At 40.8% G+C, this 19,043-nt stretch overlaps 1 protein-coding gene across 10 annotated transcripts in view; it reads right to left on the bottom strand.

Annotated features, from left to right (window-relative positions):
• The window catches only part of LOC307177345 (uncharacterized protein), a 1,102,996-nt gene that overhangs the window by 522,651 nt on the left and 561,302 nt on the right, over nucleotides 1-19,043 (bottom strand). For 5 of the 10 annotated variants that reach the window (XR_013825028.1, XR_013825030.1, XR_013825031.1 and 2 more), the window contains one exon: nucleotides 3,528-3,612. The exons of the other annotated variants lie outside the window; for them this stretch is intronic. The gene's annotated coding sequence lies outside the window, so the exon portion shown is untranslated. The remainder of the gene's footprint in view (nucleotides 1-3,527; nucleotides 3,613-19,043) is intronic. 10 annotated transcript variants of the gene reach the window in all.

Here is a 19,043-nt window from a genome sequence, read left to right as displayed (position 1 = left end):
CACCAGATTGGAGAAGACACCCTGTGAAGACACCATCCTTCAGGATGAAGTATATGTCTTAAACCAACATCTCAGATATGGTGCTGTGTTCCCAACAGGTAGACCTCATGGGTTTGGGAATCAAAGGCAGAAGTAGGAGTGTTTCCACTCCTACCCACACCTGGTGACCCATGTGGAGAATGTGTGCTTCCTGCCCCTGCAACTTTAGGCTCTACGATCTAGACATCCTGGTTTTCAGAGTAGATATTCTCAGCAGAAAGCACAGTAAAAATTCCACTAAAATTAAGCTAAAGCCATCACATATAATTTGGGATCTTCATGGCAGTAAACCGCAGGCACAGAAAGTCATCCCCATGGAGGTGGAGCCACTGCTGTACAATACAGTCAGGGAGGAATATATTTGCCACTGGGACGTCTCTTGGTATTCTCATGTCCAGTTTTAAATATAAACGTTAAAGTACCTACAAACAAACAAACAAATTCAAGAGCTCAGAAGCCTCGAGGATGAGAATCTGGGTCACTCCACTATGCAAGCCACCCAGACCAGCAGAAATGCTAGAAAAGGGGGAAGAAGCCTAGAAAAGGTAATGGAGGAAAGAGAGGATGGGTATCAGTTACTGCCTTGGGACAAACAGCAGCAGGAACCAGCTAATCTCACTAACACTTCTTTTTCCAGTGTTGCGAGGCTGTAATGGGGTATGGAGATTTGGCGGATGAGATGAATTTAAGTCTGATTCATTCCTTTACGTGTGCCAAGTACTCCATAAGCAAGGTAGTGCACATATTATACGACCTAACTTTTCCAGATATTTCCAGTTTTCAAAGATCACACATCCTTTTAGGGATTAAAAAAAAGTCTGGAGTTTCTTTTTGCTCAAACCCAGGAATTTGTCTTTTACCAAGCTGCCCTCCCCAAAAGTTCTTGATAATCTCTCTAAGAAATGCTTATGCATTTCACAAATCAGTCAGCCAGCTCCCTGGAGTCAGGCAGCTAGTTTGCGCTTTTTCAGTTGCCTCTTGGTATTTCAAGCATGGCTCCAATGGTGCTAATGCCACTCCTTCTGTAAAACTATATCTCTTACGACTCCTCATGCCGCAGGTCACAGAAAACTCAGCTCAAACTGTCTTAGACCGTAAACGGGATTTGTCAGCTTCTGTAACAAGAAGTCTATCTACAGGGAGGGTTTCAGGACTGATGAATCAGAATCAAGTACATATTTCTTGTTCTGTCTTCCTCTGCCTTCTGGGTGTTAGCTTCGTCCTATGTCTGACTCTCCTCCATGCCTGCTCCCCTTGACCCCCAAGGCCATGGAAGTCTGCCAGTAACAATAACATGTTTCCTCATTCTTTTTAAACAGGAAAGAGAGTGTGTGACCCAGCATTCCAAAGAACAGTGCCAAGATTCACCTTGACTGCTTGGCTTAAATTACATATCTGCTGTAGAATGAAAGTTTGTGTCCCCACAAAATTCATATTTTGAAACCTAATCTCCACTATAATGGTACTTGGAGGTGGTGCCTTTGGTAGGTGATTAGTTCATGAGGGGGGGAGCCCTCATGAGTGGGATTAGTGCCCTTATAGAAGAGACTGTGGAGAGCGCCCCCTCCCCCTTCTGCCATATGAAGACACAGCAAGAAGACCATCAGTGAACCAGAAAGTGGGCTCTCACCAGACATCAAATGTGCTGCTGTCTTGATCTTAGACTTTCTGGCCTCTGGAACTGTGAGAAATAAATTTCTGTTGTTTTTAGCCCACCCAGTCTATGGTATTCTGTTATAAAAACCCAGACCAATTAAGATAATACCCAACTTTGAACCAATGGATGTGGTGAAGAAATAATATATCCTGGTAGGCTGAACCAACCAGGACCCACCTCTTGAGCTAGAATAGGTTCAACTTCACCTAAAGTGCACTGACTGTACCGAGGAGAAGTGAACAAAGATAAATCTGGGAATTGTTAGAAAGTGAAAATGGATGTTACATCAGAACCAAGAATGTTCACTAGAAGCACCTTTTTTCCAAACATGGACAAGGTCCTCCCCTTAACTCCCCATGGGGCTGAAGACTTAATAATAATCAGAACACAGAAAATTTACAAAGTAAAACCAAAAGAAATCTTAAATATGAATCCTAATAAGACTGCTGCTGGACTCCACAGGCAGCCTGTACCGCACGGAATGTCCTTTGTGCCAGTTCTTAAACTCTACTGTCCACACATGTCCTTGGACGTCTTGTGAAAATGCTGACCTGGATTGAGGCCCGAGATTCTGCAGTTCTAATGAGTTCCCAGGTGATGTTAAGATGCTGGTCTGAGGATGGCACTTTGACAGCTACTCTCCAGACCTGGTCCATCACCAAGGTGCTCACCTCTGATAGGAGGCACCCCCGAGTTTGCCTCTTCTCCTAATTTCTTTGAATTCCACGGCAAGATACCCAACTTCCTAAAATGACATGCCTGGCAGAATTTTAAGTTCACCTCCAGGAAAGACAAACTTTATATTATTATGAGAAAAGTTTAACTTCAAGTTGTTTCCAATCTTTCCCTCTGAGTATAACGATTGCTTTAGCAGGGCATATTCGAAAATGTCCTTAAAGCAGCTTTTCTAAAAACCAAGGTGTATATTTCCTTGATGATGAATTTAAACTTCTATAACTAAAAGAAAACCAAAAATGCCAAAAAAAAAAAAAAAGAATTAACTATGTGAGGTGATATATTAATTATCTTGACCTTGGTGATCTTTCCACAATGTGTATATATATCAGATTATCACACTGTACACTTTAAATCTATACAATGATATCTGTCAATTATTTCTCAGTAAAAATTTAAATTAAAAAAAGTATAAAAGAATGCTACCAACTTTAAAAACTGTACAAACGAAAGCTTTAAAACATAATTTTTCCAAATTTACAGCTTTCAAAAATTCTTAAATTATAGGATCTAATCTCGATAAGAATATATACATGTGTGTGTGTGCCTTTATGTGTATCTATATATGTAACATGGACACACACACACCTGCTTACTAGAACACATTATGCCTATGGTTCATGGCATTTTTACTTCTCTTGCTCTTTTTCTTTTTCTCCTTTGAGGCTTTGGGTGGCCTGGGAGTCTAAACAGTATTTATAGTAACATTTCTATTTGGTATGCATCTCAATTCTAAACAACTCACTTTCCAACATTTCAAGCACAATTCACCTGCCTAGAGAAGACCGGCGCACAGGAAGAGAACCACACTCAAGGCAGCATGGCAGCGTGCGTTACTCGGAGGCTCACAGAATGATCACTGAGGCATGGTAAGTGGAACATGTAACCAGATGTCCCCAGACGAAGTGAGTTTGTGACAAATATTAGAATTCAGCAATATTAGTTCTTGGTCATTCTACTTACATTGCTTATTTAAAGCAAGCTATTTGATATTTGATTCTCTTGCACTCAAGATCATATTTAGTTGGCACCGGAGAAAAATACTTCTTAAGGAAGCACACATGGGGAGGGAATGGGCTTCAGAGGGAGAGCTTACCACTGAATCTGGAGCCTGCAGAAATGCCTCTTCAGGCGTGGACGGCACTTTATTCATGAGTCTCTCATAGTGGTTCTAGCTTTGTCTGCAATTAAAGGGCCAGAAGCTAGTTTAACATATAACTCAAGGCAATTGTAAAATGTAAGTATATTTCCCCTCTGTTTAAATAAATGAAATAATTTGTTCCATAATCACATTGGTCTCTGTGAGCTCTTGAAGTTTTATTAAGGTGTAACTCGTGAATCACACTATTACTTGTTTATTAAGCTTGAGTCTCATAGTACTTTTTAAAAATATGAAACCTAACTTTGTGTAACTTTAAAGAATGAAAAGGTCTGAAGACGTATCACTATGGGAATGGTAAGGTCCTAGCAGATCTCTCTCAATCTGAGCATGACCTTTGCAGCATCCATCATGTGTCAGATGAAGAGTCAAGAAGCCGACAGACAGGACAGCACGGCGCACGCACTATGAAGTTGGACTGTCTGGGTGTAAATCCTGACCTTGTCACCTGTTAGCTGGTTACAATGTCTTGGGAAATATGCCTCAAATATCTTACCTGTTTCCTCCACTAGAAAACAAGGAAAATTATAGCACCTTCGTAGGGATGTTGGTTAGAATAAATGAGGTAATAATTGTAAACCCCTTAACTCTCCCTATTGAGAGAAAGCACTCAATAAATATCAGAGATTGTTATCACCACAGTTGGGTGGTCCTCAGCTGGGGCAGATTTCAGTCCCCAGGGAACATTTGGCAATGTTAAGAGACATATTTGATCGTTAGGCCTGGAGGTGTGGCCACTACTGGCATCTAGTGCATGGGGGCCAGGGATGCTTCTAAACACCCCGCAATGCACAGGACAACCGCATCACAACCACCACCACAGAATTATCCAGCACAAATGTCAATAGTGCCCAGGTTGAGAAACCATGCAGTAGCATAAAGCACCTCGTACATCAAGCATATATCCCAGAAAGAAGTTACAATAAAGGGGTAAAAACCGGGACCACCTCTACTCTTAACCTCCTTCACCCTATTCTCTATATAGTAAGAAGCAGATCTTGCCTCTTTTAAGTATAATATAGAGAACAGTGTGTATATCATAAGTGAACAACTCAGAATTTTCACAAACTAGACTCACCCATGTAACTAACACCTGGATCAAAAGTTTGTATATTAAGAAGACTGCAATTATGACCTTCCCTAAATATACTCAGTTTTCTTGACCCGAAACATCATAGAACATTTTTTGTATTGTTTATAGTTTATAAACATGGAATTATATAGTAAGTATTTTTCTGACTGGATTTTTTGCTCAAATATCATAGTTTTGAGATTTACCCATATTATTGCCAAGTAGTTATAATTTGCTCAGTCTCACTGCTGTGTAATATTCCATTGCATGAATGCAGCGGACATTATAAGTATATCCATTCTACTCTTCAAAAGCATTCTGGCAGCTTTCACCTTGGGGCTATTTGAATAGCGCTGCTGTGTATATTCTAGTACACATATTTCTGTGTATAACTACATGAATTTCTGTTGGATATATGCAGGATGATCTTTTGAAACTAACAGAAAACCCAGTCATGACTTTCCATTACAGTTCGAATCAAATCCAGGGTCCTATAAGTGGTCACACTTCCTAATTGGCCTAATTTAGCGCCAACTTGCGCCTGTGCATTTGACATTTGTCTTCACTCTCTGAAGGGTCCCGCTTTGGACAGTAAAGATGTCTATTGTCCTAATAGCATCTTACCTGATCTTCTCCACTTATTTTCCTGACTCTTTACCTAAATATCTCCCACTGCTCTCTCTGCCTCAGCCACACTGCTCTCCGCTGGTGTCCCAAACACGTCACCCATTCATATTTATGACTCAATGCCTGTCATATATATTTGTTCCTCCACTCTGGGAATAGTTAGACTCTTTTCGTCTTTCAGTTCTGAGTTTAAATGTCACCTCCCTGGAGAAGCACTGCCTGACCAGGCTACGTATGTTCTTCATGTCCACCTCGCCCTCAAGTTTGCTATTCCTTCATAGCATTTATCACACGATGCAATTGTTTATTTGCGTGCATGAGCGTTTATATACTCTTTGAAGGGAAACATGTGGGATGAGGGACAGTAGACCGATTACTAAGGCTGTGAAGGCTGGAACCAGACAGCTACGTGGAAACCACAGCTCTGTCACTCACTATCTGCCAGTCACTGGGCCGGTAACCTCTCTGTACCTCAGTTTCTGTACCTGTAACACGGGGAGAACTCATTTAGTGCCCGCCTCATCATGTTGTGGGAAACATAATGAAAATCTAATAAAAGTTAATAAAAGAAACAGGCTTAGAATAGTGCCTAATGAATTCCAACCTGTTTATTTTTTTTACTATTTATTTATTTACTTATTTTTTTGGCTGCATTGGGTCTGGTTGCGGCACGTGGGCTCTTCACTGCGGTGCGCAGTCTTCTCTCTAGTTGTGGTGCGCAGGCTCCAGAGCGCAAGGGCTCTGCAGTTTGTGGCACGCGGGCTCTCTAGTTGAGGTGCGCGAGCTCAGTAGTTGCGGCGTGCAGGCGTAGTTGCCCCGCGGCATGTGGGATCTTTAGTTCCTTGACCAGGGATGGAACCCGCGTCCCTTGCATTGGAAGGTGGATTCTTTACCACTGGACCACCAGGGAAGTCCCCTGTGTTTTTTATTATTATCATTATTATTATCATCATCCTATTATTATTATCATCATCTAATTCACCAAGGTCACTGTGTTACGAAGAGGCAAAGCAGGTACCCAAGCTTGGCATTCACTGATCCCCAACATCTTTCTACCCTCTACTACTTAAGGGTCCCCACTCTGGAAGGGACATACCTGTGTTTTTACTGTAGTGTGGTTCTAGGAAAACACAAGACTATCTTGAGTCACCTAAAAATGTTCATTGACTGACGTTGGACATGGGAATAAAAACAATGCAGACAGAAGGTTAAGCATCCAATTCACAAACAAAACCTGTTGTTTCTACCTGAAAAAAAAAATTATTACTTTTCACCTACTCCTCCAGTGATCTCTAGACTCAGACATGAGCATCTGTCTCCTAGACCGATGCCAAAGACTCTTCTCCCTGCTTCTCCCCACCCCAGTCCATTTTCTGCATAGACTTAAACTTCTAAAATGTCATGATAAGGTCTATCACTCCAGGGCTCCAATCCTCAGATGGCTTCTTTCCACCCCCCCCGCCCCAAACAATACGGTCCAAAGTCTTCGCCACGGCTCACCAGGTCTGCATGCTCCTCGGTTTTTCATCTTCTCCTGCTCTCCCAGCCCTGACTCTACTCCAGCTCTTTGATGGTCCATGAACAAGCCAGCAGTGCTCCCCAGAAGGCTCTGCTTATGTAGTTCCTTATCTTCTCTAGATACGCACCTGGCTTGATGTCCATCACGTCAGGTTTCTGCTCAACCATCACCTCACAAAGGTCTTCCCCAGCCACGCTTCCTAAAATAGCACCCCTTACCCTATGGTCCCTTTCCCCTGCTGCTTCTTCTTTCTAGCCTCTACCACCTGAAAATTTATCTATGTATTTGGTTTTCATTGGCCCATTTCTACCACTAGAATATAAACTCCATGAAAATAGGCACTTTATTTTCTTCTCTACTGAACAGAACACCAGCCGGCATGAATTGCGTACAACTTAACAGGAATAGAGTCATTAATTATACTAGTAACAATAATACCCATCACATTGAACTTATTTCAGCACATTTTGTTGGTGGGACGCTATGCTAGGTGCTTTTCCTGCATGATCTAATTTAATGCCGCTATTGAATTAGTGCTACAACTATCCCTATTTTACAAACAAAGAAACAGAATGAGAAAGTTCAGTCGATCTGCTCCAGTAACACAGCTAGTAATGAACAGCCTGGGAATTCATTCACCTCATTACGGGACTCAAGAACCCTTCATTATGACACTCTAGGAAGCAGCAATGATAATCTCCAGTTAATTCCGTATTTTCCTGAGGACCAATTACAAAGGTCAGCGATGAAACAGGAGTAGTTATAAAAGCATATCTGACCCCCGTTTTCTCCTTTACTTCAGAGTAAAATTGCTAGTCGCCAAAAGGTGGGCAGAGACTTGAAGTTTCATGCCATACTAATTATCAGAATGAAGGGGATTTGAATGTAGCAGAGGGGGCACAATTCAGAATTCACAGCATAAGAGACTCTCACTTCCAGAAAGAGCCTTGAATTTATCTCCATTTTAATGTCTTTCCACATTTTAAAATATTAGTTGAAAAGGGGGATTTCAGAGGGCAAGGTAGCCAAAGTAAACATTCAACACACTGTTCTACTAGAATTTTATTATACTCAAGTTCGCAGGCGCCTGTGCTGCTGCCTGCCCTGTGACTGGTGAATCAGTGGTTGTGTCTGAAAAAAGAAGACAAATAGAATGGAAAAAATATCCATTTCTCTGTCTGTGTGTGTATTTTAAAAGGCAGTACAGTTGCATCATGCACTTATGACAACAAAGTGGTTAAAAAAAAAAAGCTTGGTTTAAGTATTGAATTAACTTCATTTTTTATACCACCATGACACAGTTTTTTTTTTCTTTTTTGTACAGCAGACATTTATATTTTCATATTGTCATGGAGACCGAATGTGATTCAAATGATTCTGCGCACTATTATGGAATAATTTGTCTTCTGTGAAGTCATTTTTTTTAGTGATACATTCTGTGGACGGAACAGATTAAAGAAGCAAGCTAGAGAGGGTATATTTATGCAACGTGACAAGTATATACACAAAGAAGGATGATGTAATAATGTATGTAATTTAGAGGTTCTGGCAAGTATATGGGTGGTAAGCCATGACTACAGTTGGCTCTCCAAAGTGGGGCTGCTTTGCTCCTGGGGAAATACCTTATTTATGTTTTTCTTAAGAAACACTGGTGTTAAGATAGGATTCGTTCAAGGCTACTAACTCCTAATCTTCTGGCTTTGCAAGAAATAAAGACATGCAAGCGGGTGCTTAATTCCTCCACCTGTCAATGTGGAGTCCTTTATAAAATGCAAATTTTCTTCTCTGAAGAAGAAAACGATGAAGCCAGCGAAGCAAGCAGTACCTCTCTCCATCACCCCACTGACAGATCTCTCTAGCACTGTCAAAATCCCCCCGCTTTGACCTCCCAGTTTATACTTGGGAGAAGCAAGACCATTCCAGTTGCTGGGAGTAAGTAACAGATGGCATGACCCTAATAGAGCCCACTTTGGGGACGCACTCAAATACAAACTTGGGTTAAAGTAGTGGAATGCCTCTGTTTTTCTGAAATTGTTTCTTTTAGAAAGTAAATTTTTATTCTGGAATAATTTTAGATTTATAGAAAAGCTGAAAATATAACACAGAGGGATCTTGCCCAGTTTTCTGTACAGTAATCATGTTACTGTGAAATTTGTCAAAACGAAGAAATGAACACTGGTACATGACTATTAATTAAACTCAGACTTTACTTGGATTTCACCAGTTTTTCCATTTATGGTCTCTTTCTGTCCCAGGATCTAATCCAAGATACCTTATTACATGTATTAACTCTTTTAATTCTTTAAATGGGGGCAGCGAACGTGGTAGGGTGCAAAGCCCACCGGATTTGACATCCAGGACTAGTATCACTAAGAAGCTGGGTGACCTTAAGCTATTTAACCCTGCTGAGCTTCCAAACTCCCTACAGGCTCATTCTATGCAAAACGAGGACCAACCACGGAGTCTATCAGCCAGAGAAGGACACTCCCTGGCACAGCTGCTTTTCCTTGACCTGAAAGCATTCATGCCACTAAGGCGACTCCAAAGAAAAGTAACTGCATAAACCTTCCTTGCTGGCCCCCATTTGCATTTGTCAAACTTGAATGGACTCTGCCATTCTGGAAAGAATAAAGGAGAAAACTACCAATCTATCAAGCTCTAGAAAAAAGGATGCTGCAGCATGGGAAAACAAGGGCAGCTAATCATTCACAAGTCTTCAGCTCTGAGGGAATCTGCCTTTGAGCTGAGATTCTCAAATGGTCTTGAGGCAGAAAGGAAGGGGGTGGGGGGGATCCCGCCTGGAGGAGATGCCTGGCACATCAAACCTTTTAGCTACTGTGTCTCTCCCTGCATCCATCCCCCTACACCCACTGGCCTGGCCCCTGCCTTTCCCTTGCCGCCCGCTCTGTTCCTGCCTTTTACAGGGTCCCTCTCGCAGCAGGACACCAATCCAGCAAGCTTGCAAAGGCCAAACAAAACCGGGACTCACAAATATGTAACTGTTTTCCTTAGCTCGTGGCATAAATCAAAAAAAAAAAAAAGAAAAAAAGAAAAAAAATTCTGTTAGCACAGGGCTCAGGAGTGTTTATTTTTTTGCCAGCTGCAACATGCTACCCTCACAGGGGATCACCTAAAACCAGCTATGGTTTGGGTTGGAGGGGGCTGTCAAACTTAAGCTGCGGGCTTGGCCTCTCTCAATGAATTACGACCTTGTCAAGAATCTATTTTTTTAAATCAATGCAGGTTTTCTATCAAATCAAATACCTGCACACTAAATTATATTTTTGGTGCCAGGCTGGCTCTCCAATTTTTTTTCCCTTTACTAGTTTTTTCCAGCCTCCTCTCCCAACCCTCCCCCTTCTCCCTACCGTGATACAGACAGTTTTTGTCTGTAAGAAGAAATTGAAAAGTAAGCCCTACATTTGGGGGGAGAGAGGGACTGTCCTCTGTCAACCTATGTGCTGTAATCTATCTCAGTCAGTGGCTTCAATGACAAAAGTGCTCCTATAAACCAACAGTCAAGGGGGACATCCCTCGGAGCCACCCATCCAGTAGCAGTGAAGACATTTGCTTTGGGAAGGAAAATTTTTTTTCTTTTTCTTTAAAAAAAATTTTTGGTGGTGGTGGACATGGGATGCGGGTTGGGGAGGCTTCTAATAACGGGTGTTGGGATAAAGAGTTAAATTTTTAGATCATCTTTTAAATACGCTTTTGAGACATCCCTTCCCATCTGATGTGACTTGATAAATACAAATACATTTCAGAGCATCAAAGAATTTTTCTTTATTCCTTTCTCCTTACCTCCCTTCCTTCCTCTCTCTCCTTCTATCCTTCCTTCCTTTTGATCTTCAATTATTTCTTTTGAACAAAGAGAGAGGGTATTCTGCCCTCAAATCTGTTCTTCCTAGTGGGTTAGATATCTACTTTTAGAAGTGAATTTGTCTCCTAAACTGGCAGCTTAGCAGAGATGATGTTAGGGCAGGCATTGTCTGCCCTTAGGACTCCTGGTGAAGCCAGCAGAGGCGTCAAGTACCTCTCGTGGAACTGTGGCAAGGGTAATTTTTCAATAACGGCAATCTCCGTGTATCAATATCTACTTAGGGCAAAGCCACGGAGGCATACAGCTCAGAGCTGGCACCAAAGGGGCCCCTTCACATGGCCCGGAAGTCTTTATTTGGTGGTTTTTCAATTAAATGCCACATATACTTCAGGGCATATGTAAAGAACCCTCAAATGAATTACAAATTGTTTTCAGTGGCAACTGGGGTGGATAAAACGCAGACAAGGAAATCCCAACCAGCTGCGTTTGAGTCTTCAGAACCCAAATCAAGTATTTTCTGATTGGACTCTGGACATTTTTGATAGGCTGTTACAGTGCCAATACCATCTTCACTGCACGCTTGAATGGCTGGTTTGGCAGACGTTTCTCTCCTCTTATCTTCCCCACCTTATTCAGCTGTAAGCCACCACGCTTAGTGTAGACTTTGCTGAGGCAGGCATGCTTAAAAGTTTCTAGGGCAGGCAATCTTGGTTGTGAGTTATTTTCCTCGCTTGAGAAATTCAAGGTAGAAAGACATACCAAGAAGCATCTTGGATGGGGAAAAGAGAGGAAGACAATCATTCACAGACTGAAGTCAAAAAGCTAAGACACAGAGGCATGCAGATAGAAGCCTAGGTGCGCTAGGGCTCATCTGCTTTGACAAACATTCGTAATTCAATTGGATAAATATTTCACTAAATTCTCACTAGGCTAAAGTTTCTGGGCTAGCTGTTATAGGGTACGAATATGAATAGGACACATTTCCTAATCGGAGAAGGCTTATAGTCTAAAAGGAGAGGGAGGGACTTAAACCACCAATGATAATACACAATAAACTGAAGCGAATGATGAGCGGACAGATTACTTTTGAATTGGCATCAGTTTACTTCATCCCAATGTTTCTTTGAGAAAATCATCCTCATTACCCCTGGCATCCTTAGTCCATCTGACTTGGACATAATTGATCTTGATCTCAGTTTCAGGGATGGGCCCTGATTGGTCTAAGCTAATGAATGGATCCCAACCTCCTGGTTTCAGTGGCTGGATCAGAGATGGGATTAACCCCTTCTTCTCACTAATGAGAACAGAGTGTATGTACATGGACTAGAGCCCAGATCCAAGAGGAAGAGGTCTGGAGTTTGCTTCATATAAAGTCGAAGACCAATAATCCAAGAAATTTAAAGAGTAATGCCTGTGAAGCGCTTAGCTCAGGTCTAGGCAATTAGTAAGAGATAAATGAATATTAGCCAGGAAAACACATACAATTTTCTCACAGTCAGCAGGACTTGGAGATTGATTGCTTCGGGGAGGCCAGAATGGAAAAATTAAAAGTAAATCTTAGGGATTTTTTTGTTGCTGTTTTCAGTGTTGTTTTTGTTTTTATTAGGTTAATTGAATCATGTTCTACCCAGGCATCTATGATAGAGAAAATACAAGTGAACATTCATCCCATAAGTACAGCAAATTCTTTAGCTAATAAAGGCAGGCATTGTATCTAAGAAGTTTCATTTCATTAGAGGTGACACTGGACACTAAATTCCCTCATTCTACAGTTTTTGCCTAGGGTCATCCTCACGCTAGTTCTAAGCAGGAAACTGCCGCAAAGCACTCCTTGCACTAAGTCATTTCTATAGTCTCATCTGGGCTTTGGATTTCTGGTATTTCTAGGGGGAACAAATCTCTCTTTAGAAACTACCTAGGGAAGAAGACAGTAGCCTGGGATAACTCCTTCCTCCGGTGGGATTTCAAATCCCTGGAAATTATGGGGACACAGGTGGACGGCACTGCTTTTACCTTAAATGAAAGAATAACTCGAGTCTGCTCATAATTACCCACATCTTATTTCCACTTGGGAGCTGGTGCTTTTGAACCACCACGAATATAAGCGTCACACAGTCATATGTTATTTCCATTCTGAGACTTTCACTGAAGAGGAAAAAAAAATGTATTGCTGACTTTTAGCTGCTTGGCACCAAGAGCAAGGCAGTGAAGATAAACTTAATTTTATTATAATCATTATTAAATAAAGATTTGGGAAAACAGAAAGGGTATATTTGTGATAGAAATTATAAGAAATTTATGTAAATAACCATGAAGATTTTATACATCCCTTAGGCTCCAACGAATATTCCAAATCCTTACTGCCCCTTTGGAAACATGATTTTTTTTTTCTTTTCTGAGGACTTATCAATTCTGGGGTTCCCATTAAATTGAGTCTAAACTGAAAAAGTGTTTTCAAGATGAGGAGCTGGCTTTAATAATCAAAATATTTCCTTACAATGGGATGCTCTTTCCTTTCAAGAACTAGGCTTTTAAATTCCAAGGTTATGGTTTTGTTTTTACTGCAGTGCTTAACCAATTCACGTTTTCCTACCGTCTCTGGTAGCTAAGATACTTTATTTCCTGTTCACAAAGCAGTGTGTCAACATAGTACAGTGGAAAGAATACACGCTCTGAAGTCAGGGGTTTGAATTCAAATCCCTCTCCTCTTCCAATCTACTGTCAGTGTGAAGCAAGTTGCACTACCTCTCTGACCCTCAATGTCTCTCTGTAAAGTATTAATACAAATCATTGATATTCATCATGCCTGCCTCAAAAAGTTGTTACAAATACCAAAGGAGAAAATTCATAAGAAGAAGAATTGCAAATTTAGATTAAGGGCCTGGCACTTGGTTTAAAGGTAGAACTATAAAAAATCAAGACCAAACAGCAGACTAGAGGGGGAAAGAGCTAAATAGTATAATGTGATAAGTGCTTGGATGGAGGAAAGGAAAGATTTTAGAAAAGCACAAAAGTAGGACATCAAAAGCACAACAGGAGGTAAAGGAAGACAGAGAAGGCCATGCTCCAGCTGAAATCTGAAGCTTCCTCCGCCACCTCATCAGAAATTCCGGGTAATCAGTAATGAGTGACTCCACTGCATGATTTTTCTAGTGCAAAAGCCAACGTGCTTCATTAATTACCCACAAACCCTGGCCAAATCTCCCCCACCCCACCTACCTACCAGTTAAGCATTCAGCGCTCTATTCTGGGCAATGGGAAAGTTCTTTTACGTGCAGGGAAATTGCCAAGAGGCAATGTGAAGTCCGAGTGAGTAAAACAGGTCATATTTTTTCTCTCTTTTGTAAAAAGCACACTTCTGTGCCCTTAATTCTCTTGCCATTTTACATCAGAGCATGGACACTTAGCATCCAGAAGGTATCTGACTTCAGACCTTTGTGGCTTTAGGTTACTCTCCACATTCAGACTACATACAGTCCACCTGCACTGGCCTCCGAGATGAAAGATGACTCTGGAGATGACATATTCACATGAAAACAAAGTGACAGAAAACCGGGAGGGGTGAGGGGGGACAAGCTCATCTGTATAAATGCAGCTGTTGAGATATGTCATGTTTAAATGTATATTTTTGTGTACAAATTATTCAGTTGCTTGTTATATAGTGGGATTTATTTGCAATAATACAGAATCATCAGATCATTACTATTTCTCCACTCCATCTTCTGTGTGAGTTACTTTATAAAACGCACTAAGGGAAAAAGAAAAAAAAAAATCCTCTTTCCCACCCAAGTTGTGAGGGTCATTTGTTGATTTTACTCTTACTAATATCAACTTTATGGCACATTTTTTGCCTGCTTTAAAAAAAAAAAAGTGGCCTGTGTGGATCTACTCAGTATATTATTTATAGTGTCGTAGCCAGATCTCTTTAGGATAAAAATGTAAAAACTTTCTGTAAAAATTCCTTATTTTAAGTAAAAATTACTAATTTCTCCCCAATTCAGATCAGCTCTTATTTGGCTCCGTAACTACCAAACTTTGAAAACCTCACTGACGCTTATCGATAGACCAGTCTTCGACATGCATTTTAAAGTCATACTTCATATCCGATCTTGCAATTGCAGAATGACTTTTTTCCCTGTCTGGCTAATTAACTGATACGACACTAATCCTTTGCACATCTGGTACTAAATGTTTGCTCACATGGGCTCCCCAGTGAGGAAGTGTGGCCAAACAGCAACGTAGAGTGTGCTTGATTTCACTTTAAAATCTTCACTCTCTGGAATTAAAATCTTGAGATTAAACATCTGGATTTCAATGGCGTCCCCAGGGACTGAGACTTATAGTTCTATAGAACGCATACTGCACATAATATAGGCTTGTTATTTCTACATTAGCAGTGCTCCAGCCGGTGCCCGCCGTTAGCTTGTCAGTCTCCTGACACATCATTAATAAACAGGTAATTTCATAACTGATTTCCACCTAGTGTCATGTTGAAAACCACCTGGGTTTTCATTTTCACTAACATTAAAGGGATAAGCTAGAGGGAGGCCGTTATTATTAAACTGGGACTAATTTAATTGAATAATGGATCGAATCAGCAAAAACAAATGCATATGCAGGAGGATAAAAGAAATTTCCAGGCCAACGGATAGGTCTGGATCCACTCATCAAAATGGGACTGTTCCTTCCCCTTCCTCTCACCAAACGTACACATTAGGAATTATTCCGAAACTATGCCCACTGCCTCCAGGAAATTTCCAAAAAACACCAAGGAAGCAGCCATTAGGGGGAAATCTATACGTTTAAAACTGTGACTTGTGAAATTAGGTCTATGACATGCTTATGTATTCACTGAATTTTAAATTAATACCGCATGTTATAGGCCAGTAAAGATTAAAAACATACTCACCAAGGTAGGCCACTGTCACAGTTGGCCTATAGATCTGGCTAAGTGTGTAGTGACAGATAATAACATGGTTAAATGGAAATGGAAATGATCATTTCGATATAATCCACACCTTGGCCTATGCTGGGCATTGTTGTTTTTTTTTTTTTTGAATTCTGATGCTATCATCTTATCAGCAGCATTCCTACTGCATTGGGAAGTAGCTAAGAATTGCTATGGCCTACATTCACAGCATCAGAAAGAGGTCTATCTAGTGGTTTCTACGGTGCCTCTCAGTCTTGTGATGTACTTCTGGAGGAATTTTTAACTTGCTTCATGAACCAAGGCTAATAATTTAATATCTTGATCTATGACTTCTGCTCATGTGAAGTTTCCGTCACAACATGGAGCCCAAAGAATGTATTATTATGGCATATGCTAAGTTCTTCCCATTTGTTATTTAGCAGGCTGGAGGAAAAAGCTGTATGCCATCTACTTCTCTTTGACCTTCCCTTCCATCTTCGACCCCATAATGGTCTGTTTTCCTTCTTCCCATCAAGTATTTTAAAGAACAGATTACAAAATCTACTCTTAGTGGGTCAGGAAAAATCCTGAGTAGAAACTGGGAGATGAAGAAATCTGATGCTGAAATTTCCTTAGTTGTGTGTTTTCACAAACAAATTTGTAAGAAATGATTCAGTTTATGTATAAACACTGAATCTCGCTGGTCATTCAATACAATCTAATGTATGCAGTGAGGAATGTGAACATAGCTATTATATCATTTCTATTCCAGAGCTGAAAAAAACCAGAGGAACAATAAAGATAATTATCTAAAGTCAGTAATTGCCTAAATTCTGTCACAGAGGTTATGCTGGAGTCAGGATTAGAACTTGAATGCTTCCAAAAGAAAAGTAATATCACACCAACACATAACACTATCTGAACTAGTCCTCCTTCATCAACCTTATCATCTAAAGGCTTTCTTGAGCCACAAAGGTCTTTACAGGTGTTGTGAAGGTCTTTTGTTCACAGTCAAAATAATATAAACCATTAAATGATAAACTAGTGAAAGGAATCAACATTCCAGACACTTATAAGATCCACCCAAATATGTACCAAACTAAGTTAAGGCTTTCCCTGGACTATTGATTCTCGACTGCTACTGATTTTGCACCCCAGACCAGGAGACACCTGTCAATGTCTGGACACATTTTTAGTTGGCACAGATAGGCGGGTGGAAGGATGCTGCTGATATCTCGGGGTGGAGGCCAGAGATGCTGTAAACATCCTACAGTGCCCAGGACAGCCCCCCACAACAGAGCACTATCTAGCCCCCCCCATATCGGTAGTGCCAAGAAAGAGAAGCCCTGGCAGAGACTATCTGCTAAAAGCACTGACAAAGCTACCAGCTTGCGAGAGCCTAACAACCAGAAAGGTTTCTATAGAGCATGTATATTTCATCTAAGCCCCACATTGTTCCGTTCCCAAAGCAAAACGTTACGCTCTTCAACATCTCCAGGGAAGCTAGAAGCATAAAGCTTTGGGTGAAATGTAAATTTCTTAAAATATTTATCCGTCCATAAGTGGCTACATTTTTGACATTATTATAGGGTTTCTCAGTGTTCCATTTTATTAAAAAATATTTACTTGGTTTCTAAGATTACTGCTTTTCTGACCACAGAAAATTCAATTACTGAAAACTGCAGCTATCAAATTGGTTGAAAATAAATAGCCTTTTATCCAAAGCTGGCAAAGACTGGTTCACTTTTAATATGTAGCCATTTAAAAAAAAATAAAAATAAGAAAACATTTCCATTGCAAGCTGATGGACTGCAGAGTCAGAAGCCAAACAGTCTTTTGCATCATCAGGTTTTATTTAAAATAGGATGAGAGAGGAATGGGGGCAGTTTAAAAAAATAAGTCATCAGAAGAGTAATCTACCATTATTTTTCCCTTTTGTTTTACAGGACAGAAGAAATGTGAGCCCTTTTGCCAGTGGAAATCACTTTCTCCTGCTTTCTCTCTCTCTCTCCTTTGAAATGTTTAGCAATATACAGGAAATGTGGTAAGTGAGATCTACAAACGTGGGCTTCCAATATCAAGGCTAATTATCTGTGAGGCAATGGGCATGGCAGCAGCATTGCCAGGGAACCACAAAGGAAGCTGGGATGCCTAGATCTTTCTCTCATTTGCATTTTAATCTCCTATACATCTTTTTTTTCATTTCTAAAAAGAACACTTGTCCATGTTTCCTCAGTGAAAACCAATCAACCCACAAGAAAAGTAACTGAGAAGTCAGTAGATCCACAATGTGAATAAAAGCACAGGGATTATCCCCCCTGTGGATTCTATATAACAGTGTTTCCGTCTCCAAACTGCTGCTCTCTCACCACTGAGCATGCATCTAGGCTATCTCTCACTTGAGTGAGATTGATCTGCACACAACTGGAGCTAACTTTTACATTAGGATAAGTTAAATATCATTGGGAATTCGATGCCACTGAGAAAATCGATAATGCTTATGTCAGTGATTCAGGGCATCACTCATCCCCTTTCAAATGAATTTTGGAGAATTATTGAGGTTGTATGTTAGAAGAAGCTCTTGGCAGACGGGAACCAGGAGACCTAGGTTTGCTTGTTGTTCTGCTATTAATCAGTTGGGTGCACTTCAACAAGTGGTTAAATCTCACTGGGTCACAGTTCCTTTATCTGTAAAATGAAGTGGTTGGAAGAAGTGCCTAAGGCCATTTCTACTTTTATAATTCTTTGTCTGTTTGGCTAAGTTTTGATTCTGTTTACCCAGTACAGTATGAGCTCTGGGCTAAAGACACAGCACCACTAGAATGAGCATCGCTGCTTCAAATCTGAGATTCTGCCTTTGTGCAAAAGTTACTTCCCATGGTGATAACGTGAGAATCTTCTGTGCCCGCTGATTTTCACAAGAAGTGCTCCCTAAAATGAAAGTGTCAGTGATGATGGGTGATGATAATCACACTTGGAAACTGAGATTGCCATTGTACTGAAGAGTCATGCACGACGTGCACTTAAATGGGATCAGTGCCGGCATCTGCTCTGCCCTTCTCTCTCCCTCTCTCTGTCTCTCTCTGTCTCTGTCTCTCTCTCTCTCTCTCTCACACACACACACACACACACACACCCCATCCTGAAATGACTCTTCTTCTTGGAGGGTGGGAGGGGATTGGCAAAAAAGGTTTGACCACAGTAAATGTATGGTGTCCGTGACAAAGCACACGATACCTAGAGAAGACAGAACAACCGCTGTGCAGTGGTCAGAAGTGGGGCTGAGTAGGGAAAGGCTGACTCTTCATGAAGAAGGAGTTCCCTAAAAAAGTAAAAAGAAAACATAGCCGCTCCCTCAGTGTTTTCTCATCTCCCTTGGTTAGGAGAGAACCACAGGCTCCCAGTTTTTACTGTCTGGTTTTGTGGTCTTACTGAGGGCTAATGTGACGACAGAAATAATGGCTCTGGGGCCTCCTATTTTGAAAATTCTTTACTATTTTCCTTAA

Source organism: Stenella coeruleoalba (genome assembly GCF_951394435.1).
Source record: "Stenella coeruleoalba genome assembly, chromosome: 19".
NCBI lineage: Eukaryota > Metazoa > Chordata > Mammalia > Artiodactyla > Delphinidae > Stenella > Stenella coeruleoalba.
Note: the sequence above shows the minus strand (reverse complement) of the source record. Positions and strands in the feature narration are given on the sequence as shown.